Raw genomic sequence first — 27,158 nt, forward strand, 5'->3', positions numbered from 1 at the left:
AGCCTACCCCCAGAGTAACAGTAGTCAGTTTGGAGGCAGTTCAAAGGAGAGGAGCCAGGTGTACTGGTACTGGGGGGTGAGGCTTGCTAGGCCTGCCAGTGTCACAGGCAACCAAAGGCCAGGTGCTTCCAAAGAGTGACCCCCAAACATCAAGCTAGTTCAGCGCAAATATCTCCCCTGTTTTCTAGTCTTTGTTCTTAAGCCAGCTAGCTGCTGGATGTAGCCTATTCAACATACAGACGCGAGAGTGCTATCGGACGTCTCGTCAAACCTCCCACCACAAAGTGAACGTGTTTTATTTTTTCAAATTTTCAAAACTGCTGCTTTAATTAATGAGAAGAGACTGAGAAAACACTTGTTCACACTTTCCACTCAATCATGTTACGATACACGCGTTTTATCAGCTCTTGTATAGCAAAAGAAAAACCTGCCAACCGGCTTGTTTCACTGCATCTCATGGATTGAACAGAGGTAATATCTTTGTCAGCACATTTGTGAGCACAGCTAATGTCATATTGTTTAAAAGTCATCTCTCAAACCTTTCTAATCCCCAAACACACTGTTAAAAGAATGTTTGATCAACCAATACATAACCTATAACCTACATACAATCTCACCTTTTTCTGCCATTTGTTATAATCATGTCCCACCTTACTGTTACTTAGCTAATAGAAATAATACTAAGGACACTAACACATGCGCCTCAGTCTGTCAGCCTATAATTTAAATGTTTATAAATTATAAACATTCACAAGACACTCAGGGGTCATTATGTCATAATGTTTTATGAAGGCTGATACAGACAGCAAGACATAATCGAGCAGCCGTAAGACCAAGACAAGTTATAATTCCTTCTGAGTGTTGTAATAATGCACTGCAGATACAGTAGTCAGAGGAGGTGTTACCAGAGAGAGTAAGAACCCAAATGAAATCAGGAGTAGAGGGGGTGGATGGAAAAAAAGGGCGCACATGAATATTTTTGGCCAGAAGTTGAACTCCCCGGCAACACACTGCTCCAACACGTTGTGCATTCCCACCAAATCAAGGCTGAAGAAATACTTGGATTAAAAAAAAAAAATAAAATAAAAAAAGCCTGGCATGTAACGCAGAGATCGTATGAGAAACACCTCATTGTAATCGAGCCCTTGCGTTCATGAAGTCCCTGGAATCAGGCCTGAGTAATTAGAAAATAATCATTGCTGTGTGTATTCGGATTTAGACGTCTGAATGTGCAGCATTGCGCCTTGTGATAACCACCCACAGAGTTGTGGCCAGCCTCTAATTGCATTTTCAAGTCAAAGGTGTCAGATCAATGACTGTCTGCAGCCTTTTACTGTGTCCTTCACCTAGATATACACCAAGGAGGCTGATAACAGTGAGATAGAATCAGTCGGGGTCAGGGATGTCCCAGCGCCGCCATTTGTATCAGTCGTGTGGCGCCATAATGAAACGGAAATTTCATTAGCGTGCGAGAGCTCACTGCTCAGTATGCACATGACCAGTTCATGTCATATTGTGACTGCGACTCATTATTCACCCATTTATCAGTATTACGTTTGCTGGCTCTGTTTCCTTTTAAATGAGGGATTCACACTGACTTCAGTCATTATTATACACCTCTGAAGAAATATCTACATTTTGCCATGAAAATGAAACATCATCCCATCTAATCTCCTGCCAAACAAGCTTTGAAATGTGGCTTAAGTAAATACAAATTCAGTATCGCAATAAACCCGAGAAGTTTCTTGTGCTTTGCAATGTTGTATAATAGGCTCATAAAACAGGAAAATTGAAGAATCCTTAACAGTAAAAGTTCCAATCAGAGAGTCTGTAGTTACAAAATATGATTTATAAACTGCAAAATGGGTATAAACTGATTTGGTCTAGTGAGATATATAAGAGGAACTAATGGACGTCAGTGCACTAAGCTTTAGTTGAGGGACAACAATACCCATGATTGTTATGGGTTTATTAAAAATGCATAAAGGAACATCAAGTCACAAGATGTTAATTGCAACCACTGAGCCCGATGCTGCCATGTCTGCAGTCCCCCTGGAGTACAGTGTAAAACTAATTGCTTGAACGACGTACTTCTTTAAATCACTCTCACATCTTCAGCCCCCCCGGTATTTCACATCCTGTCAAATGATTCAAGCTTGTCACATCGTAAGGAAACAGCAAGAATTGACAAAGATTCATAACCAATGAAGCTTAGACAAATTGGATCCAGTGTAAAACAAAGGTAGAGGGGAAAATAAATAAGAATAAAGGATAATAAATAAGGAATATTACATTTACACATAACACAGAATATAATACAAAGCTCAATCTACAGTTAGCATAGATTACAAGTGTAGTAGAGAAATATGAGGTGAAAAGTAATGGAGTTGAAAATTGTGTTTTCCCCTCCAAAACAAAGGTATATTAGAAATAAAGCGATTTATTTTGGCGAGGTTGGGTATAGGAAGAAGACACGGGTACAAATGCATGTGAGAGGGAAGTAATATGAAGGGAGCAGGGGTCTAAAATGAGGTTTAAGGCTATGATTGAAAATTTTCGGTGTTCAGTACTTTTGTTGCTTCCTCAAATCAGTTTTGTGTGGTACACCTGCTTCTCTGTACTCGCTTTGCTTTGTTGAAATATAAACCTGCTGTTATCCTTCTTAATATCATTGTCACAATCTGATTTATTAGTCACTTCCGTAATATACGCTTTGCATACATGGGAGCGGAGATCAGTCTCCACCGGTCAGGGGTGTGTGACAGAAACACATTAAAAACACAGACACATAACAAAAACACATAAGACGTACATTAAAAAGACAAAATGCATATTAAAAAAAGAGACACTTTAATGTGTCCATCATTTCTCACATGTGCTGTTGGCACCAAATTCTGACTCTACCATCTGCTGCCTCAGCACAAACCCAGATCCATCAGACCAGGCTACGTTTTTCAGCTGTCCAGTTTTGGTGTTCTCGTTTCTGACAGGAGTGGAACCTAATGTGGTCTTCTTCTGTTGTGTTGTGTTGTGTATTCTCAGATGCATTTCTGCTCACCACAGTGGTAAAGGGTGGTTATCTGAGTTACTGTAGCCTTTCTGTCAGCTCCAACCAGCCCAACCTTTCTCCTCTGATCTCTCTCACCAATAAGGCGTTTCCACCCACAGAACTGCTGCTCGCTGGATGATTTTTGTTTTTCACATTATTCTGAGTAAAAAACTCTGGAGACTGTTGTGCTTGAAAATCCCAGGAGATCAGCAGTTTCAGAAACAAACTCAAACCAGTCTGGCACAAACAATCATGCCACAGTCAGTCACTGACATCACTTCTTTTTTTTTTTTCTCCACTCATTCTGATGTTTGATGTGAACAGTGCATTGCACAACAGCCACATAATATGCAGGTGCACAGGCGTTCCTAATAAAGTGCTTGGTGAGTCTATCTTTCCGTTAAATTTAAGTTTGAATGTATCGGCTTTAAAAAGGTACATAACAGTAGATAACAACCCTTTTTGAATCATTCATTAAATGTTCCTTCATCAAACGTAAGGTATTTACTGTCATTAAGCTGAGTGACAGTTTTCAGACACATCAGTTATTTTATCTCGACGGCAGTCTGCAAGCTTTGTAAAGGTTTAATATAAAAGTATATTGACAACAAGAGACAGCCGGTGAAGATAACCAGGGCAGCAGAGTTTTGCAGGTGATGCTGATTAATTGCCTCCTGAAACAAAGAAAGCAATATTGCAGAACAGTCACCATTCAGTTACAACGGTCAGTGACATCATCAAAACTGTTGAAGCCTTCAGCTGAGCCGAGCAGAAATGGCTCCACTGAAACTAAAGGAGAGATGAAAATGGGACATTTTCTATCCAAGACAGAAGCAGGAGGAGATTTATTGATTCTAATGTATATTTTATAGTGAAACTAAAAAGTGCAAAGACAGAAAGAAAATATTTTATTTTATGGGGCTTTGCTCTTTAGGGGTAAAATCAATTTCTGCTTTAACAAAAAACTCTGCATTTGTTGATTTTCAAAATGTAAAACCTTTGAGAGAGAGAGAGAAGCAGACATAAACACCTTTAAATGCATTTGTGTGTGCATGTGTGCCATATGTGATTGCGTGCGTGTGCATATGTGCATGCCGTGACTGTGTGTGTGAAAACAACAAATTCTTTTTCTTCTTTTCAGTTGTTTAGTTCCCCTGCTTTCTGCTCCAGAGGTGAGAAGTGTTAATGAGGGTGCACCAGCCTTCGCCACCTGATAACAAATACCGGTCCACAAAACCCATCAATACCGTGATAGTGGTTGCACACAGATTTGCTGGTAATTATGCCCTCTGGATGTTCCTGAATCTGCCCCCCCCCCCAAATCCCCAAATCACCCAGCCCCCCCACCCTGCACTGCACTGCACTGCGCTGCGCTGCGTATCTTCTGGTTCCCTCAATCAGAGAAGTAAAGCCACTGAGAGCCTTAGTATGGGGGTTGGACCAATTAGAGGAAGAAATACAGAGCACAAGAGACTGCTCTTAGATCAGCCAAGCAGAGTAGTGCCAGCCGTTGTTTTTCAGCTCTCATACAGAAGCTTACCGGTGTGTCAGCTTGAAGAGAAAAGACCACTGTCTACTTGCAGCTTGTTGAGAAGATTGTTGTTTCTTGTTCTATTGAACCTGGATAACAAGGAACCATAATGACAGAGGGTGCTTTTTTTTCTTGCTCCGTTCGCATCAACTCGGCGCTGCAGATCTTTTCAGGAGGTCAAAACATGACTGAAAATGGACAACTTTCTGAACAGGCCATTAGCAGTGTTAAGAGTAACAGAAAATTTCTATAAACAGAGCAAAAATTGCACCTTATGACTTAACATCTCCTGGTTGTTGCTGCTAGCATCAGGCAAATTTAGTGAAATGACCTCCAGCAAGCCATTAGCGTGCTCCAGTGAGACATCGAGGTGGGAAAAGACCCTGATGGCGCTGAGAAAGGCTTTGCCTCCTCCCCTCCCTCAGGACACTCGTAGGTGGCAAAGTGGCAGAGCTGTTGTCATAGCAACCTCGGTTATTTCAACCGTCCATGGCAGGTTCTGACAGATGTGTTAAGCCTTCTGGGCAATTGGAATCGAGAGGATTGACCCTTTCTCACTTTGTTTCTTTTGGGAAGTTCTGATTTCGATAGGTTGAGAAAAGAAAGGGGGAGTCAGAGCGAGAGACAGAAAGTGAAAGGCAGCCAGCAAGTGAGAGCAAACGTGATCAGTAACCTCCTTTCTGCTCCTCCCGCTGTGTAATCAACGTGACATTGCAGGTGGAAAGCTCTGGGAACTTTCTTTGCCAACAGGCCCTAGGGTGAGCTGCAGGGATCCCTGGCTGACAGAGAAACCCCAGCTCAAGGACTTGTGATGTTCTCTCTCAGTCCATATCAGTCTCACACAGTCAGCAGCATGAACCCAGCTCCTCCACCATCCCTCGGATTACTTCCAATAAACAGCATTTCTAGTCAGTGCCTGGAAGAGAATATCACCTCTGTCATAGAAAATGCACACAAATGCAGCCGGGGTGTTTTTCCTTCGCTTGCTTGAATTTCAGAGTTGACATGGTTATTTACATATTGACTCTCATGATCTTTTGAGCCTCAGATGTTTAGAGGCCCAGTTTACACCTCTGGGGGAAAAAAAAAGAAAGAAAACCAACTAGATTTTAAATGTTTTTTATGTTAGTGGTTCCAAAATCTTTGAAAGGAGCTCATCTGTCGAAACTGAGGCAGATATTGAAATCCCACCTCTGACACATGTGATGGGGAAAAAAGGTCATCCAAAAAGAGTTGCCACAGCTGGTGTAGAGCAGGGTATTCCATTTGAAATTTATTATTTTTCTTTTTAGTAGTTTTCATTTTCTGCAAATAAATATTCTCATTTATTAAAACACGATTCATGACACAAAATAATGGGGTTGCTAATCGCTGGCATATTAACTTCACATCCAACAGGATACAGTGTCCCTGTATACTTCAGCCACTCTTTGTTGTGCTGCTAGAATTAGGTTAGACTGAATATAATCTCTAATACAAAGACTAGAGCATCAGCTGGAAGCCAGACTGTTCTGCAGATTTGTTGAGCATGTCTCTAACACATCCAAGGTTAATGGTTCAAACCTACCAGGGCCACAAACACAGCGGATGAAAGCACTCGTGATATTTTAAGGCACTTTGGATAAAAGCACCGATCGCATATGTTCTGTTACAAGTACAAACTCAGTGAGAGTATAGAGCGTAAAGTGGTAGCGATTACGTTTTGAACTACATAATACAGAACATAATTGTTTGCAAATAGAATTTTACACCAAAATGCTAAATGCACCTTGATGTCCTGACAGCCAAGAAATGAAAACAAATTGATGGCTTTGGTGGAAGAGAGCGCACATGTTGAATACACATGGTGATTTAAGGTTTGGGCCGTGTTTACACTGCATCCTAAAGAAGTTCAGCTTTTACTATGTTGGTGTATTACTCTGCACAATTTCCACCACCCAAAGAGGGATCATCTTTTGCCTTTTGCATCCGTTATTGTTTGACTTATTGAATTTGGTGATACCACTTGCTGACTTAGGTCGACATTATAATGCACAGGCTGCAGTGGCTGCTGCAGTACTAATGCAGATTAGATGCAGAATACAGTAGATGCCTGATGTCGAGTATATATTGGCTACAAGACTCACCCATTAGGTTCTGCTAGTCTTATTAGCATTCGCTGGCATTGCCTGGAAATGTGTCTGCCAGTGTGTAGCACACTTGATTAGAAGCCAAGAAATGTGAGGGTAGATGTCCTCAGTGCAGTTTCCTTGACAGTCTGAATTACTGAACTTATTTTCACACAGGGACTTCTGTTTACATGATGGCACCAATAAAAAATATAGCGTGCAGGAAGTATACCAGACCAATTCCCTCTCTCACCACTACAGCCTCATTACCCCAACTGAATGTAACATTGAGTGAATGTCAATGTTTTATTGCATATTGAACTGACTCCAGTGCCGCTGCAGTGAAACTGTTCCAGACTACAGACTGACAGATGAGGTCCATGGTACAGTTGTCAACATCCTGTTCTCTCAGTTTTTTTTGCTGTTGCTTTTAGATCTTGACTTGCAGGGTGTCAGATGCCAGGCGGACGTCCATCTGTTTCAGTTTGTCAGCTACCTCTTAACCCCATTGGTTGTGACATAGCACATCACATTCGCTGATTTTTTTTTTAACACATCCTGTTTTTTTTTGTTTGTTTTTTTTTTTGGGGGGGGGGGTTTGCCAAAGGTCACAACTGATGTACGTGCCAGAACCCCTGCCAGTGTCTGTATCTGTGTCGACACATCCTCATTGATGTCTCTGCACCAGAGACAAAACAGCACCAACCAAGCAAATCCCCCGCCCCCCCCCCCCCCACACCCTATTTATCTCAGGGGACTGCTGCTGTGGTTGTTGATGTGTATCTCACTGCATAGGTGCCTGATTATAGTGGAAGGTGGAGAAGCAACTGAGACGGGGTCTGTCTCCATCCTCCTGCAGATAGATTTGGAGAATTTTTAAAGACGTTCTTAGACGACACTATCAAAATGGATGCATGGTGACTGTCACAGTGCCATAACATTGTCATCAACATGAGTTAAACTATGATTGTTTATGACTGATGTCATTGCATCTTATTACCTCTTTATGAAGCTTCAAGACTCAACCACTAACTTGAGGTAACAGTACTTAATTATGCATGACACTGTTTTAAAGCATTCAAGAGTAATAAACATTTATTATTATAGTTGAATCCTGACGTAACATGTTTATGACGGCTTATATCACTGCAGCTAATGTCAAGTTGTCATGATGAACCACTAAAGCAGTGGTTTTGGCTCTGTTCTAACATTTCCTTCAAACAACACCAACCAACAACTCTTTTCATTACAAATCTCATTTCATTCATGGACATAAAATAATTGGTATGACTGGTAATTGACTGGTAAAAACCCATTCTGAAAACATAATTTAGAGACAGTAGACACTTAGAAACGGATGAGAAGAGCGGATCAGACTGCCAGAAATTGTTTCTGCAATAAACAGCCTCTTAAGACTAATGTAAATGATGCACTGCGTCTGCAGACATCATAAACATACAGCAGAAGCTATTGTATTTTTCTATATGGGCTTTATGATCCTCAGAGTACATTACATATCGTTCTTATTTAACTTGCAACCTAGAGTTCGTATGAGTTATCTATCAGCTGGTTTCAAAATTAAAACACCTTTACAGCTACAAAGAGTCTATGCTGTATTACTTTGAATTTATTGATCAATAGGCAAAGAATATCAGGTTTTGCTGTAGGTGCAGGGGTGAACTGAGCATCTGAAACAGTGGGTGTTTTCCTAGGGTCAAAGAATAGAGAATGATGGATGTTGTATAGATCGTAAAGCCCTCTGAGACAAATTTGTGACTTTGGGTTATATATAAAGAAAACTGAATTGGTTTGACTCGGCAAAATGGGGGGAAAAAAAAAAGAGTCCAACCATATTGAATATAGATGGAGAAAGTTTGTGGTTGAGTAATGCTGTTGTAGAGCGGCCAACGAGCAGTACAGCTGTGCCTGTAGCTGGATCATCAATTCATCAGATCTCATGAGCCCATCCTCCTTATTCGGCTGTTAACTTTCATATATTCCGTCTTTCTGGGTCTACAGCATGGTGCTAATAAGCAAAAATGTCTGACACTGAAAATGCCTGTTTCTCCAAAAATGTTTTTGGGCTTACAGCCTTGGCATCTCTGTATGCACATGCTTGATGAGAAAAAAAAAAAAACAGAAGCCCAGATCAGATGGAATTAGGAAAGACACCCCATTCTCTATGTGAGCAGAGAGTATAACATCATTTATATCCACTGGTTTGGATGCTCTTCTGGATTGCTCGCCCATGTTAATGATCACACTGCTGTCCGTCGTCACCATTAAAATAGTAATGATTTTTGTGAGTATTCCCACAGAGCACCGTTTTAATTATTTGAGTATTTTCCCAATTTTTGTGAGACCATTGCACATTCTTAAACAGCCAAACGATGTGATGATGCACACATCAAAAGCCACGAGTTCACTCCTAAATTAGTGCTGGAGGAGCTGCTTTTCCTTGTGCTCAATTATTCAGATGCTTATGTCTCAGAGGTTGGGAAACTGTTTTAGCTTCGGATCAGATAAACCTTATGCATGTTAACAAAAACAAGGACCACAGACTTTTGAGGTAGAATAGTGTAGTAGAGTAAAACTCTTTCCTCATTATTTCTCTCTCTCTCTCTCTCTTCGTTCGCTCTTTTCTTTGTTCTATTCGATTTTAGCCATCCGTGCATAGCATTTGTTCAACTCTTGAAGTAGGGGAAGCTTAAGTTTTATAAAGTTCAGCCTTTCCATTAAGTAATGACAAAATACAAACTAAAATCATCCCTTTGCCCACAGTAGTCTAGTTATTTAAGTCTCCTTTGTGTTGCCCCTGTCTCATGTTTTTGCAGTAAACCCACAACACAATCCTGGCACCAGGTTTCACCAGGTGCAGGCCCGGTCTCCCATGGGTATACCCTCCTCCAGGCAGTCTCCTTATATGCAATCCAGTTTGAGCCTCACAATCGTTTTGCATTCAGCCTGGCTGTGAAGTTAGTAAACTGCTCATCGAAAAAGATCAAAGTTAAATTAGTTAAATTACTGCTGCTGCATCACTTAGTTCGTGATCATTGTGTCTTTCCCACTTTTTAGGTTTTCAGTCATTCCTTTATATACTGTAGCTTTATATAACTGCATGTATAAAATGAGGAGTCAGAAGGGCCTAAAAATCTGAACAATTGACTTAATCACATTAGTCATTCACTAACATTTCCTCACGCTGAAACAACCGCAGGTGGAAACTGAGGTGTTGAGTGGATTGGCTGATGGGAGAAAATGGTTCCAGAAGAGCTCAGTATCACTCAGAGACACTCCAGTGACAACAAAGTGGAAATGAAATGTGACCTGCATAAAGTATTATCATAATACTGACTCATCCCATACAAGTGGATGTATGTTAAGTCCCTGTGCAACACCTGTTTAAACACCTTGTTTTCTGACATCTTTCTTTGGCCCGGCTGCTAAGGCAGACTACAATAGTCCACTCTGCAAGGCCAAGCTGAGCAATGCTAGGCTGCAGGGAGGCTGAGTGTGACTGCTGAGAATACTGCTGTGCCAGTGTTTGTCAATGATGTATCGTGTGCAGGATGAGGCAGCGGCTTGGGGGTAGATTACTTTCTTAAACAAGGCAACGGTCTTAAAGGGATAGTTACTGCCCTGGCTATTGGTTTCTTTTCCAGGGCCCCTTGACAGCAGTAGCATCTTAATTCTGGCTACTGACCAAGGCAGCACATTTCCTGCCAAGAGGCAGCCGCCTGGCTAGTCTGTCCGGCTGCAGTAGAGAAGCTGGACACAGAATACTGACAGACAGGTCACTGCAGGAGAGGAACCTCGGTCTAATGTGAATATCACAATATGAATATCAGCCTTAGAGTATCTTCAAGGTATCACCCTTTCCTGAAGTGGGGATTTGTGTACATTACACTGTACATTACTTGTCTGTTCAAAATAGTTTTTACATTTGTGGATTATTGTTTCTCATATTGTATCTTTTGTTTCAGTGCGGCCTTGAAAAAGAGAGCTTGCTCTCAATGGCCTTCACTGTGTAAGTAAAGGTTTGAATGAATGAATACTCAGCTAAACTACAGTGTGGTTACAGCCTGGACAAACACTGAGAAATTTCATCCTCGCTGGAAACCAACTCGAGTTCTGGAAACTGCAAAATCCTCACCAGCAAAGTTTTCTGTTGAGACGAAGCCAAAGCTATCTACACTGCAACATCCACTGACCCAACAAACCTGCGTATACTTGACAGATAATCCATTGTCTGGTGAGAGAATTGGCCACCCGATGGGAATTTAACAACCCTTACTTGTAAAAAAAAAAAAAAAAAAAAAATACTCTCCAAGAAGCACCCTCCCTTTGTTTGTTACTTTCACTTTTTCCGTCTGAATTGATGTAGCCCCTGAATTTTGTCCAAATATAGAGAATCTTCTCGTGCAGAAGGAAGACATTTTTCTAAAACAAGAATTTTGTTTTTACGTCAACCCAGGTGTTGCCAGGTTCCACTCAGGAGCATCAGCACTCCAAAACAAGCACAGACACATTATTATCAAGTTGTCAGGGCTCGCAAACCATTACTTACTTGCACATCATGTCTATATACTAAATGGCTTTTCTAGTCTTATCAACCACTCAATGCGCTTTACAATGGAGGCCACATTCACCCATTCACACGAACAGCACTGTTTCCTACAGTACTTTTCTACCGTAGACACACATTCACACACTGATGATGCGTACATGGGGTTCAGTATCTCGCCCAAGGACTGGAGTAACCGGGAATCGAACCACAAGCTGATTAGTGGACGACCGGCTCTACTGAACAGTTTTGCCTTACACATTTTGGAGGAAACATAATTTCTGTATTGATAATGCTCACTAGTACTTTCTCACTTTTGGAGCAACTCAAAAATGTCTGTTTTGGTCTCCACCTCGCTAATGTCGTCTGTTGTTGGGAACTGGGGATGCAGCATACTGGCTGATTTCTACAGCAAATGTGCTGTGAAACCAAAACAATGAGCTAAAAAAGCCTAAGAGCTCACTTCACTGACTTATTGTGGTATATTACAACACTTTATGCCACTGTACTGAATCAAAATCAGATCCAAACTGACAGGAAGCTCACGACCTTCACCGCATTCTACTATACAGTATCTCAGTGCATGATTTGTACAGTGGTTCACATTTTCCCTCTATTTTCCATAACTATATGTTTGGAGGTGTTTTGTACGGCACATGTTTATCACAAACTTGATGGTGACATTCAGCAATATTCAATTTCTTGCTCTCAGCTTTTCTCATATTCCTAAATTCCATGCTTGGCAGACTCACCTCATCCTAATATAAATTTCCTGTATTTATTTGTTTATTTTGGCTTGAAATAATTGCTTCCCATTGCCAAACCTACTCTCCTCTCTTAGACCAGGCATCCATGTGACAGTCTATTCTCCCATAGGCTTGCACGTGGCCATGATAAATTAGCTTAATGCCGTGCAAATATTAATCACATTGTCACCACAGCTGAGCAGGGAAGCAGTTTAGTACTGCAGCCGCCACGCAGCCTCATTTATCAAACCCCGGAGCTCTCCTCCTATGCTAACCCTCCTGCTCGCTGTCTCCAAAACACAAGCTGTTCCCACCCAGTTTTCTATTGCCAGCTCTGCCTTCAATCGTTTCTTGAGTGACACAGTTTGCTTAGGTGTAATATTCCTCCCTCCAAACACTATGAGTAGTTTGGAGATCCTCTCTACTCGAGAAATATCTGCAAAGTGAGATTTTATCATTTATACATTTGTAGTGACCAGGAATATATTTGCCAAATTTCAGATAAGATGCATTTAAAAGTAAGTGGAGGGAGAGGAGATGATGACTTGTTTTTTTTTGGTTGTTTGAACAGAGGCAGACAGCTTTGACAAATAATGCCTCCAACATCCAGTGAATTTGCACTTCAAATGCTTTTGTCACATGGCTCTTGATTTTGACGTATCTTAATGAAAACTATGAAACAGATTGAGATTTTTGTCACAGCATCTGGGAGAAGACTCACATTAAGTATTCCTCACCTGTCCTTGGTGCCAGTGGGTCACACAACTATGCAGTCATTCTTTTTTGTTATATATGCCCCCAGCTCACCTCACAGTGCCTGTTGAAAGGTAATGCCAACTTGTAAAATATACTCAGATATTCACAAAGTCACCACTCACAAATGATGGAGTGTGAATGCGGCGAGAATGATAATGATTATCACCCAGCACCGCTACTTTAAGACGAGCAAATATGAGTGTTTACGCTTGAATGTAGTACAGACCTTTAAATGCAGACCTTGGCAAATTACACTGCACCTCAAGCCTCAACCTCGGTAAGTGCCTTTTTTGAATTGGATGTATGGAGAGCGAGCTGCAGCACATCCTGCAAAAAACAGCCATGTCTCCTCATGTGGGAGAGCAGGGGCCCAGCATGGGGCCATAGCTCACTTGAGGGATATTTAAACTTTCAGATAAAAATCATTTAATAAATGTAAAGGGCAGCCTGTCTGATGTTTTCTTGAGCTGCTTTTGCTGAATACAAATACTATATGATGCAAAAGTAGCTGATAACAATATTTTATGCAGCTTGTAGTTACATTGCTCATTTCAAATGTGTGGGGGCCAGTGTTGGGCTGTAACTCTGTAATGTCATGTCATTCCTTTTTTGCAGTAACAAGCAATGTAATGGATTACAATTTGAAATTCAGTAATTACATTGCAGTTACTGATCCCAGTAATGCTCTATTACTTTGACAATTTGGGGGTCAACTTGTTACAGGTAGTTTGATTGAGGCTTGGTGTCAGCAGACAGACTGGTCCAGTGTAGTAGTGTCGTAGTCTAATAGTTGTAGTTGTCTCATATACACATTTTATCTTATTAGCCATCTTGTGGAAAGGTTATGTTCAGGAATCAGCAGGTTTTGTTTAGATTCGGAGTAGGTGTGAATCCTCCAACGCTTCTGCAGTCACAGGTGTTGACATTCAACTGGCTGCTGCTGATGGTCAGTAAACGCCTCCAAACTGTGGGCTGGGCTGCTTGTTAAACCACCACATCTCATTTTCTTTCTGCATGTGTTAAACGAGATAAATTGTAAAGTGTGTGTGTGTGTGTTGTTGTAATAGACTGTTAGTTTTAGCTAAGCATACCTGATAAACTAGAGAGAATACAAAACAGTATGACTGTTTTAAATTGAGTAAATACAGCTAATACAGGCTCACTCCCTACATTTAGAACAGCAGCTTAAAGACCCCCGCTCTCTCTTTGTCATTCTCTCTTGGTCTCTGGCTTTTTGTTATATTTTGGCGAGATCCTGGACACCATTTTTTTTTTTTTTTTTTTTGGCAGCATGCGAAGCACGCCTTTGGCTGTTTCCTTAGCTGGCAAATAATTTTGGATTCACCAACCACAATGTGCTGTAGATTAACCCTCCCTGTTTTCCATATACAGTAGGTGTTGACCCCCTTTGACCTTGGGGGGTCATTGTAATCACTGGGAACACTTTTCACCTGCTGTTACATTTGTGTTGTTGTAGTTTCAGTGTGAGATTAAATAATTACAGGACATACACTGCTCTGGGTGTATTCTTACCAAATGCAATAATGTTCGGTACCATGGAACAACACATTGACCTTGTACTGAGGCACATTCATTGATAGTCTCCACAATACATTGTAGGCCAAGGATTCAACCTATAGCGTCTTTTCCCCTGGGCTCCACTGGATTCCTCCTAATTTTGCTTCATTGTAGGAAATCACTGTTCTAGAACAGGGACTTATTCAGTGGCACAGTGGGGAGTGCTTTACCCATTAGTGGGCAGCACAGTGACCTTCAGACAGTCCATCCATTACCCTTTTGTTTCTTGGACTCCTTCTTCGGGCGCGGAAGTATGTGCCAAAATGAATGAAGCCTTCCAGTTAATGCTCTGGATAGACAAAAATTCTAGCCTCATACAAACTCATTGTATGACACATTAGAACAAGTAAACTGCAGAAAGAGTCACGTGCGCAGATGATAATTAAAGATATACTCTGAACCAGCTTGATGGAAGCACACATTTAGTTTTTGAAAATCGAGTTCAAACATGAATATGCTGGCAATGACACTCATAGTAACTAAGACTTCTTTTAGATGTACAATTCTATATGTGTTTTAACAGCTTGTATTGGCAGTGGATATGACCTTTTCTCCATGAGTCATGTTTATGTACTGTGACACAAAGTTGTAACCAGAACACATTTTTACACTTTTATTGCAGTTCATTATGTGATTCAGTCATAACTCTGTCATCTACTCTAAGTGTGCTTGTCTTTGAGCCATGGAAACAGTTTCATGTACATTTTTAATGAAATAAAGTCTCAGCGAGCCGAAGGAGTTACATGACAGAAACACCTTTTTGACATTTTCACTTTCGTGCGGATTTCCTGGCTTGAGGAACGACACAAAGAGGGCAAAGAGAGTAAATTGTACAAAGGTGGCTGCTGTATCAAATGAAAAATAAGAGAATTACATATTTATTGTAAATATTTTTTTTTTTTTTTAATTGATAGTAATTGTACTTCTGTTCACAAAAGTGGTAACAAGGAGCCAAACAACAGACTCACCTACAGTGCCTTAGAAAGATTCAAGAATAGTGAAAAGGAAATCTGTGGTGCTAGAGTTGTGTTTTATTTGGCACTATAACAGGGACTGGCTTTAAACCAGTTAAACAGGCATGTAACAACTCACAGATTACTTAACATTTACTGTTTAACTTGTATTATCAGTTGCTGTTTTTTGTGTGACTGGATTGTCCAGGTGAATAATTCAGATTTCTTACAAAAGTAGGTATTTGTCATATTGAAATTAACTTGTGCCTGATTTCAATAAGGGCATGTTTTACATTACAGTAGTTAGCTACCCTACCTAACCTGTTACAAACCAACACAGAGGTTACGCTATAGCCAACATTTGCTAGGTGGTTAATCGAACATTAGCTAACTTATTGGCACTGCATTTCATTTTGAAAGGACCAACGCAAATTATATGTCTCTGTATGACTTGTAAATCAATGCTCTGGGTGTAATATTGACTAAATTCTTAATTACTATTGGACACCATGTATAACTTATTACTTATTGAGTCACTTCTTGATTTTATGAGGCCTTCATAAAATCCCAAATTAGGTGTTAAAATGCCACTCCTTCCACTTTAAGTGGGCTCACTTTGAATTCTGTATTGTACGCAGGCATATGACACATTCCAGTAAAAAAATAAAAAAGTGTGTGTATGTGTGTGTGTATATATATATATATATAAGCTGTTGGTACCATTAAATCAGGACATTAAAAAAATGGCATAATGGAATAGATGTGGAAGTAAAACATATGTTGTGACCTTTTTTGTTGTTGTTGTTGTGACCAGGGAACCAACTAACCTAGTCAATCCAGTAAAACTTATCATTCTGTTTTGATTTCACCTTAAATATACTTCACCCCTGCAGTGGAGATGCATTTGATAGAGAGGTAGGGTAAAAGATGTTTAAGATTGGGATGATTCTGCTGTGAACTGTGTAAATTAATATGAGACTGATTTTTATTTACAGGTCACTCTGAAGTTATCACATGGGCTTGAAACTGCCAGAAGTTCAGAAGTGGTAAGTATTTACTTTCATGTGTTACAAAATGTTTAGCAGTCAAGTTAGTGGTACACACTACATGTAGCTCTTATGACTTGTGTCTTTGGTTGGCTTGAACTTTTGAATAATGCAAGGTGGCACTGCTGCGGAAAAGGTTTACTATTATTTAACACTCCCGGCTTTCCAGGCAAGTTTTTAACATGTAGTGACATACTGCTTTTCTCCTTTTATCTCTGTAAATAAATAGTAGGTTTCAGTCTTACAGTAATATGTCTTTATTATGAGCCAGTCCAGTGCATTTAAGTGTATTGGCCTCTTAAAGGGTTTCCTAAGTTGAGTCTCTTTGAGGGCATGTTTGTCTATTTAAGAAGCTTGTTAAGGAAGTCCCATAATGTTTTGTGAAGTGTGTGTATCTTGCTTTCTTCTCTGTGCTAATCCAATCTGAATATCTTACCTTGAATAATATAACGCTGGTGGGAAACAGTCAAAATATAGCTCCTCTGCCCTTCTGTATTAGATAACCCCTTCAGTCTTTACAGTTATGCATAATTCCAATAACTTTTTAACTTTAGATATTAACAGCTATTGAGTTTACAAATTTCTTTTACCTGGATATTTCACATGGACAATAAAAAGAGCACCCAGGGAGTGCAGACCTCCGCCAAGGCCAATGTCAAACAGATTTTACCAGACTATAGAGAAAAAAATTGAAATTCGCATTAAATTAGCAGAATATTTCTGAAAATGGAATGGGTCCTTCCCTGGCCCACGTCTCATTCCTCCACCAAGTTTGGTGCAAATCCATTCAGTAGCCTACTTTTTGCATAATCCTGCTGACAAACAAACAATGCCCTATCTTTCAATGTTTAGGAAAGTGATAAAAAATTCATAGATATATGCACCAAAAAACATATATACACGAATCTGCCACAACTTTGAAACCAATAAAAGTTTGACTCACAGATAATTCACACTCTAAAACTGTATAAAACTAGCATCTTTATTTAATACTGGGATATTGTCATAGCTCTCATATTAATCATAATATTCATTAATAAGATGAAGTGATATACAGATGGGTGACAAATTAAAGGAAAAACCAGAAAAATGAATGGAGAAAAATGCCCCCATCCTCAGGGCAGGAGGGGTCACTGAGCGGTTTGATGAGTATGAAAATGATGTGAATCATATACTGTGGCCTTCACAGTCACCAGATCTCAACCCAATTCATTCATTCATTCATTCATTCATTCATTCATTCAACCTTTATTTATATCTCGAAGAATCTTTGAGGGCATGCCCTCATTTTCAATGATGTGGAAGTACACAATAAAAACACAAAAACAATAAGAACATGAACAAACTGCAGCAGAACACAGTTAAAAACAGTTACATTCAAGAGCGTAGAGTAGTTTGGGATCATTGTTTTAAATTGGCCGTTGTCAGAAAAATATTTCTTCAGAGTGAAGGGGAACGACATAATGTCCTCTGGGAATGTTCCGGATTAAAACCTAGCACGTCATGTGCACATACATGCATATTAGACTGCTACACACCAAACATGTCCTAATGTACTGTACACACACACACACACACACCATAACAAATGACATTTTCCTAAAAACCTGCAATCTCATCTTGAAAAGCAGGGCTATATAATGTAATTCTGTCTTGAAGGTGCTGAAAGATTAAAGTGTTATAAAAAATATATATGAAGAAAAACAGATAAATATGATCCAAGCTGTGCCCAAAGACGATTACAGGTATTAAATCAAATTACCTTGAAGATAAATGACTTAATCTTCTTACATTTGCTTTGTCATTAGGTTTTGTTTTTGCACCACTCACAGAGAAGGGAATTGCTTACGCATATTGTCCAACTTGCGCTGATTAATCGCTACTCTCATCCCAGCATGGAAAATCTCGATAGGTTTCTTTTCGCAACAGGTAGGAACATACACGCTGACGTACACAATAAACAAACATGACAGACTGCAGCTTCCCGCATCTGCCTGTCCTTTGCATGTCTGTGTGGTGAGATTCATTAATTGGTTTGGAGCTGGAGAGATAAATGGCTTAGATTAGGCTCCCTCTCACCACTTCACCTCTCCCTTGTGTTTCACCCTCGCTCTCCCCACCTCTATTACTGAACTTTCCACAAGCAAATTGAGTCAGGCCCTCTTAATTAGATTGTTTCTCACTGCATTTCTAATATGTGACTAATTAGAGGGAGACAAAAAGAAGGGGAGATTACCCAGCCTTGCACCAGACGTGAATGTGAGGATTTATTAAAGAGACAGTCAGTGGGTCAGTCAGCAGTTACTGAATTCAGATTTAGAGGGAGGAAGAGTGTCTGCCAGGCCTTGCTCATCTACATGGGCAGGCATGTTTTATTCTTTATGAGAAAACAATAGCACACAAGGGCATTGTCATGTGATCTAAAAATAATTGCATCATGTCAAATAGGTAGAATTTAGAGTGGAAAAAGAGGACTAACCTAAGCCTTTGTTCTTATCATTCTTATGTGTTTCCATAGGTCCATAGTCTAGGGGCCCTTAAAGCAGACTGAGGCAAATGTTTGGGTACACTGTGATCTAAAGACCAGAGGGATTCAATACAAAGCTTTTTGTAAGTTTTGTTGTACAATTTACTGTGGAGTTACTGCAGTGTAGCTCAACAGAGAAAATTCCTCACAGATAATACAGTTGGCACCAATCCTCCAGGGTCATAAACAAATGATATTTGCACTGAATAGAAAAAAAACCCACAAAAAAGTAAAGTAAGTGTGTGTGTGTGTGTGTGTATGTAAGTGTGTGTGTGTGTGTGTATATGTGTAAAGACTGTGTTTGTCTGATTCTAGTTCAGTAAAGGAGTCAATGGTTCACTCTTTTTAAGAACAGAATAGTTTAATATTTGACAAAATATTTGGATATTTAATGGAAGTTTTTAGCAGTAAACATAACTGTCATAATTTAAGTCATGCTATACAACTAGTAAAAATGAATATTCATTTATATACAAACATACATACATACATACATAAATAATGTTTGGATACTAAGATATTAATACCAATTCTTTCTTCTTCTGAAATTTAAATTATTGATATTGTTTATTATGAGAAATTATTATGAAATTAAATCATTATCTAACCAAATAAAATAGACATTAAAGAGAATGTATAAGTACGTTCTTGCCATTACTCAATTCTGTAACAGTAAAAAAGTAAAAGGACTGATGCATGTTTTGTTGTTTCGTACTGTATATCCAAACATTGTATGTACTGTAATAGACCAGATATACCATGTTTAAATATTTTTATATTTTCTGTGATTCTGTTAAATTGGTCCGAGTAACTCCTATTCCCCATTTCAAGCCCAAGCAATGGGAAATACATCATTTCTAATCTATAATGAATGAAATATTTTAGGACCAATAAATATTTAGGATACTAACCGCAAATTTCACTCCCAATATTTAGGCTGAATCAGTAAAAATGTTGTGTGTCATTCCCATGTTAAAACATGAAGTCAAAGAGATCCCTGACCGACCAATTAGTATCCATCTCTATGCTCATCAAGGCCAATTAATTATGGAGGCTGGAACGAAAAACAACGATACACAGTGGGCCCTCTGGAGCACCAAGTAACGCTGCCCCGACGCACTTAGCACCCTAATGATAGCTGGTGGTGATGGGGTGAAGGCAGGGTCAGTCAAGGTGAGGGCTCGTTAAGCTTGGGGTTTTGGGCGGACCGACATCCTGCTGATTCAGAGGCTCACCCAAGATAATCAGCACCATCAGAGCTCTATCTTTGCAAGGCTATAAGGGTTTTCAGAAACAGGGGGGAAATCAATACAACCTCACGGTAAGCAGCACAGACAACACATGCTAATGATTTTTACAACTACTGCTGTACCTGTTTCAAACCTACTATAAATGTTGCTATACTTAACTGCAAGGATCCCTATGGATGCAGAATGTAAAGCAGAAAATCTTACCTTTGGCTTAATTTTCCACACTAGAAGCCTGCTATAGGCCAGAAGTGCTAATTGTTTTCAGAGATTTAAGTCATGGATCAGTGAGCTCTAAATTACTGTAAAAGTGTCATACAGTACATAGTATATCATCGAATGATCTACTGTATAGGCTTCTAGATAGAATGTATTCTTCATTATGCTACCAAATATTTTCTCATTAAAACAAGTGGAGGATTAAAGGTGTGTAGGGTCCAAATTAGAACAATATATATTTAGCCACTACATTAATAATAAGGGTTCTGTACCGTTTGTTGTTTCAGAAAATAATTGAATAATATTGATTGATCATTTCTGTCCCATTCCAGTCTACACTGTTCAAAAAAATCCCTAAAATGCTGAGTGAGATGAATGAACATCACAATCAAAGAGATCAAACGATGTTTTTTCCCCCAAACAAAAGGTAACAAAGCTGTCTCTGTTTGTCTTGTAAAAACTGAGAAGGCTCTATCCAGTTTTATTCTTATACATGCAATTTTAATTCTCTTAGTCTTTAAAACAGGGAGGCAGCAGTGTATAGTTTTTGACATATTTTGCTTGTCAAATTAGCAGGTGATGAATTGATTGTAATTAACGGATCCCTAAAAACATTTCCTGGTCTCCATTAAGCACCAAACATTTGAAACATTTAACAGTAACCAAAATCTTTCCCTGACCTTAACCGATTTGCTTTTTGTTGCCTTAACCTTTTGTCAGTTTGTCAATTGTACACGTACAGTGCTCAAGTCTAACAGCAAGGGTAAGCAGCGTCTAGTCGGCTGAGTAAGAGAAGAAGAAGAGTTGGACTAATCACAGCGCTGGGTTCAGTCTCCAAATTGTATTGAGTTATTTTGTCTTTTGTCGCTGATTGTTAAACGTGAGTTTTCGTAGTACCAGCATATATAAGTTATCTAGAATATTACCACTTAGTGTGTGTGCACGCGTGTGCGTGTGCGTGCTCATGCCATTTAAAGTAATTGTGATAGATGAGGACACTGACAGGGACAAACTGACAGTGTTTTACATCACAATTTAAGTTCCTGTGCCTGAAAATGAAAACATGTTTCAAATGACAAAATAACATCCTTTTTTATTTTTTTGGGGGCTTTTGTGCCTTTATTGGACAGGATAGTAGAGAGAGACAGGAAATGGGGAGGCATAGAGGGAGAATGACATGAAGCAAGGGTCGTCCGATGCAGGACTCGAACCGGGGCGAACTGCAGCGAGGACTGTAGCTTCTACACATGGGGCGCCTGCTTAGACCACTACGCCACACGACGCCCCAACATCCTTTTTTATTAAATAATTTAATGAAATTCACTTTGATTATCAGTTTGCACACCTATTGTACAATAAAACAATCATAATAACAATGGTTTTAAGTATCTATACTGAAACGTTAGACTTTCACTGCATATTATAATATAGCCCAGTGAGTGAGTGATATTTTAGAAAAGCATGGTGAAAGTTCCAAAACCTGAGGAGAAGGTTTGTTAAAATACTGCTCGCAAGTCAAAAACCAGGCTTCAGCCTCCCCTGAGTTGATGTCTCATTGTTTACACATGCCCACAAACAGCTGACTGTGTTGAATAACTTGATGATACGTTGTTGAGTAGGGATATGACTGACTGTGTGCAAAGCAAAGTCGTGTGGAAGCATGTTAACTAAGCATCACACTATTATGGTACTCAAAATATTTTCCCAAAGTCTCTGCGATGATCAGTATTTAAGCTGGCAGTATTTTGTCTCATGACTCGTAACGTTACGGATCGTCCTTTACCGCTCTTGTCTGGTAACACTAACCCAGTCATCAGCTTATGTTCACTAAAGCATCAAGTGTTTTTTTCTCCAATAAACATGATTTAGCTTACTGAACATAATTTAAATAACTCAAACTCTTACTCGCGCACTTTTAATGTATTATCTTCGGGATTCTTTTGCGCCGTTAGCATATTGTAGCATATGGCCGGCGTGTTTTGATGATCTGACTTTCTTGTTCTCCTCTGTTTGTCTGTCCATGATTTAGCCTTCATATTGCTGCTTTACTAAAATAAATGTGAGGGAGGGCATTTTGTGTGGTAGCTGAGGACAGATGTTGCCCAGTGTGAGACGGACAGTTTGCAGTATCCAGTGGCAGCACAATTTAGCTGGTGCTGAGTCAGATGGCTGAGATCTGTGAGTTTTCTCAGGGTTAGAGGCAGATGCCTAGACGTCCTTTTATTGTTTAGACCATGGGAATGGAAAACGCATTGTAAACAAGGAATGTATGTGCCTTTTAGTCTGTTTTTTGAAAGAGAGGCAGACAAAGAGGTTGTGTTTCAAAATATGGGGATCATTCTGTTTGCAAATAAAATTGTCCGTCACTACACGCGGGAAACTACGGTGACTTTTAGTTTGTCCACTTCACAAATTGTCTCTGATCATGCCAGTACAAAGCTCAGAAAAAGCTACAGATCTTTTCGTAACACATACTGGTCACAAAGGTCCATGCTTGTGTATAATTATATTCTTCATAACTCCAACTGTGGTCTGTTCATGAATAATACTGGATACTGGAGGTCTCTACTTAATACTGAAATTACTCAGCTACTCCCACAAAAGGTCATTGTCTCTTCCCACCAAGGTTTAACTCATGAAATCAGACTTTTTTTTGTCAGTTTATTTAACAGCAGCACTTTTACCAGATGTCTGGAGATATAAAACTCCAGTGCAACGCTCCAGCCTCACGTCCTACAACTTCAAAGTGTTCAGATGCAGAGCCTATCAATCCCCCATGTGGAGAGCTATGCGAGTGTGCCAAACACAGGATGACATGGGAGACAAATCATTAGTTACTACTGCAGTAATCATTGGAAGGATATTACTGTAATTACCGGTATGACATCGGTGTAATAAGTACAAATCATAAGGAAAGGTATAATTACCCCGTCCACAAATGATACAAAACATGCTGTGCTGTGCAGTTCTAAACATTGAAAGCTATTTCTGCACAGTAGCATACAATAATAATAACATATAATTAATCTGTGTTTACAATTCTCAAGTGGGTGATAAGTAAGCCCAAACACAAAAATGACAGCAACAGAAGATAAAATGTAAACATGTTGGGTGTTACCATTGCACAGCAGTTTGAAGGGTTAGAACGTGAGTAGTCGTCAGCTCTGAGGTTGATTAATTACAGGCAGGTTGCTTAGTGGGTACAGCCATTGCCTGTGGAAATAAACTGTTCAGTTCTTTTTTTTTCATGTGAGATCAAGGGAGTAATGACCCCATTTCCACAAGATACTACTTTGTTTAAATGATTTAAAAACTACTGGATGTAGTAATCAAATGTATTAATTTGTAGAAAGCAAGTGTGATTGCAGAGAAAATATTTTTGTTAGAAAGTCTGTAGCTGACATTAACTCCAACTCTCACTACCCACCGAGGGGCCACAATCCACACTTTGGAAAATGTGCACTAAGCTACACACAGTAATGTATAACTCTACAGTTCAACATTCAATATCCATTGAAAATGCATCTCCACTTCCATTATCAGTGGATCTCTGGGAAATGCATTGTGCATCCAATGTCTACAGATGGAGCACAGGGTCTACAGTATACACTGTGAAGTAAACTGTGTTAATCTCATGGCTTATTTACTGACAGACTCTCTCCTTGGCCTGGGCTTTGAACTCTTTTTTCTATGTGTCTCACAAAACTAGGACACTCCCTGTGGATACAGACTTCAAATGGGAAATATTGCAGAAGCCAGTAATGGGGACTTCTTGATCATTCGGTGAATCCAGGTTCTCAGTTAGTGATAAGATGGACTTTAATTACAAAGAATATAAATAGGTTCATGGACAACATGCAGTAGTAGATGTCAAATTTCCTGCTTTACGATGAGTAAACCTTTTTTTTTTTTAAATTAAATTTAGAAAACATCTTAAAGATATCAGTTATGAAAAATAGAAAAAATATACTTGAATATAATTTGAACCTGTTTGATATCAAATTAATAAATCACTTCATCACCAATGAAATATAAGAAATGTACTATCTCTTTCAGCACATTTCATGTCATTTAGAGGAAGTTTTTATGGAAAGCTGACACAATAGGAGTCACAAATAATTTGTAGTATATTTGACTCCCTGACAGATACAAAAGCCTCTCCCACTACTCTGAACTTTAGACCTTATTCAAATGAGTGTGTTGATTCAATATCAGCAAAACTATTTGTGCTATTTTGTGTAGTTTATCCAACTCATATACAGTATATATGATAACATTTTCGTTTTGCTGGTCATTCAATTGTTTGGCCTGCTGTTTGCTTCAGTAAGAATCATTTGGTTCTGATTAATGACATCTAGACACCCAGTACCTCTGAGATTCAAAGCACAACACACTAGGCTGAAGACGCTCTTTCATCCAATTAGACTGCAAAATATTGTTTGGCATTTTTTTGGCTTAAGATGACAGACTCTCAGGTACTCCTTCTTGATTTATCGCAGACAAAAATATACTGTGTTGTGGCTCACAGGGACTCCGTACATAGGCTCCGGACTTGGACGTTGAATATATGCATTAATATGACAGCCTTTGCGGTCCAGTGAAGCAGGACTCGCTGTCTCTAGATGTAAAATCCCCACTGAGCCACTCAGTTGCTCTCCAGATATAGTTTAATGGGCTACAATCTGAATTCTGTGTCACTTATTTTCTTCTTTGTCTCCAGGCTTTGCTAGCATTGATCCAACACAGACCAGAGGCACCAATCAAATGAGCACCAGGTAAGGCTGTCTAAACCATATAAATGTCAGTTCAATCTCCATTTCAGACTACATCCAAACATTTCAAAGTAAGGACACTGAGTGGGATTTACTTTATTTACATACTAGATGAAGTTGATCAATAATAGGCTGCCCAGGTATATTGTGACCCATTTTAACAACAGTAGAGGGTCTTAAATTTAGACCATTTGACCTGTCAAACATGTCCCAGCGCAAATATATGCCAACACCTGCTCCTGTTCATTCAGTTAGAAAGACAGTAGCTCTGTTGTCTTACAGTATGATTGAAAGAATGATGATGCAGCATGAGTCAGTGGTGAAAAATACTTTGTGATGACAGCAGGTTAAGAAAATAGGAAGAGGAACAGCTCACAAATATTCAACAATCAAAGGTTTTGATTGGGCTAGGAGTAGAGATCCTTATACATAACAGACCTGTAGAACACAATCCTTAAGCCGCGTACTTTGATTAAATTTCAAGGGAAAAGAATAAAAATGAGACCAGATTTGAAAGGAAGCCGAATGATAAGCTTGGATAATTAAACTCGAGAAGACCCAACACCAACAGCCGCTCGCTGCAGCTAGACGAGCCACCAATTAGCAATCAGTCTTTAAAAGTGTAGTGACATATGTCAGTTGACCGTCTCATCAAAGAGACACTGCCTGATCAGAGATGGTCGTGAGTCCATTCTGATCCACTTGGTGTTAGACATGTTGACACACAGAACGGAGATTTCCTGCAGCGACAGGAAATGACCTAACCAGATTAGACTGATAATAACTTGGACAGAGCCCAACTGAGAAGCAAGTAGACGCATGAGGGCCGCGAGCGTGCAGGACTCATGATTTATTATCATAGAAAACGGTGCCTTTTTGTAAATTGAATCATTTTAGAGCACTGAACATCTGTTCATTTTTATATATGTCCTATGTGTAAAAGTGTTTAATATTTGCTCTGTACAGCTCTGCAGCTCCCACTTGCTACAGCACACCCACCCATTTCTGATCTGTAGTAAACACTGACATTTTAAAACTCAGAGGATAATAATCATAATGTTGACTTGTAAACGTTTATTTCTTTATCTTATGATATCACTGAGGTGATTAACTTTCAACAATCTAAATTTATTCATGAATTTAATAATAATATTAATCAACCGTTGAACTCACAAGGAAAATTGCATATGTACATATTCCGCACAATCACACCTAAGTGTTGTATTTATGATTTTCTGCTGGTATACATTGCCAGTAAGACTGCAGTTACTTGCATGTGTGTGCTTGTGAATATGTGTGAATAATGGAGTGTCCAATTCACTAAGGAAAGAGCAGAAATTGAGTTCAGTGATTTGCCAGGACAGACTTAATACAAAAGCAGGTTTCTACTAAATTAGAAAGACATGCAGACAAAAGAGACCAGCATACACTATCCAACACGACACCCGTGTGTTGCAGCAATTCATTAAATTTAATAGAGGAATTATTGTAATTGTCAGATCAAGTGATTTGAGCAGTGGGATTACTTTTGAGGACCTTTTCTGGATATTTTTAGTGGTGTGCTGTGTAGATGTGTGCTCGTATGTCCTGAACCAGGGACCTTTCAGTCCTGAGATGTTGACAGAATGTGGGGCACGACTTATGACTGAGGCTGCTGAGTATCCAGCGACCCTGAATGCTCCTCTACTGTCAGGTCTGCAGCTCTACCTTCAGGCTGTCTGGGGAGTTTTAATGTACTCTGAAGCTCAACTGCAACTGTCCAAACATGGCAAACAGGTCACTAATTCATGCTCTTTGCCACTTTTTTTTCTTACCCTGCCATTCTATTAGTTTTTAGTTCTTCACCTGGTGTCAAAAGTATATTGCCATGCATTCAAATATCTGCTTTCTTTTAGTAATTACCACTGCATGTTCCTTTTTTATTATCTGTAGTGCTTTTCTTAGATTAAAGAGATCAGGAGTCCTAAGACCGACTCCAATTTTTAAGGGGCAAAAAATAATTGGCTCCTTCTCTCAGCAAGAAAAAAGCATTTTAGAGTTGAGGTCGACCTGCATCAACTCT

At 39.4% G+C, this 27,158-nt stretch overlaps 1 protein-coding gene across 1 annotated transcript in view; it reads left to right on the forward strand.

The window, feature by feature from the left end:
* The window catches only part of LOC130175908 (leucine-rich repeat and immunoglobulin-like domain-containing nogo receptor-interacting protein 1), a 328,392-nt gene that overhangs the window by 119,198 nt on the left and 182,036 nt on the right, over positions 1–27,158 (forward strand). Inside the window, exons 2-3 of the mRNA XM_056386578.1 lie at positions 16,281–16,331; positions 25,045–25,099. The gene's annotated coding sequence lies outside the window, so the exon portion shown is untranslated. The remainder of the gene's footprint in view (positions 1–16,280; positions 16,332–25,044; positions 25,100–27,158) is intronic.

This window comes from Seriola aureovittata, chromosome 10 (assembly GCF_021018895.1).
Source record: "Seriola aureovittata isolate HTS-2021-v1 ecotype China chromosome 10, ASM2101889v1, whole genome shotgun sequence".
Taxonomy (NCBI): Eukaryota; Metazoa; Chordata; class Actinopteri; order Carangiformes; family Carangidae; genus Seriola; species Seriola aureovittata.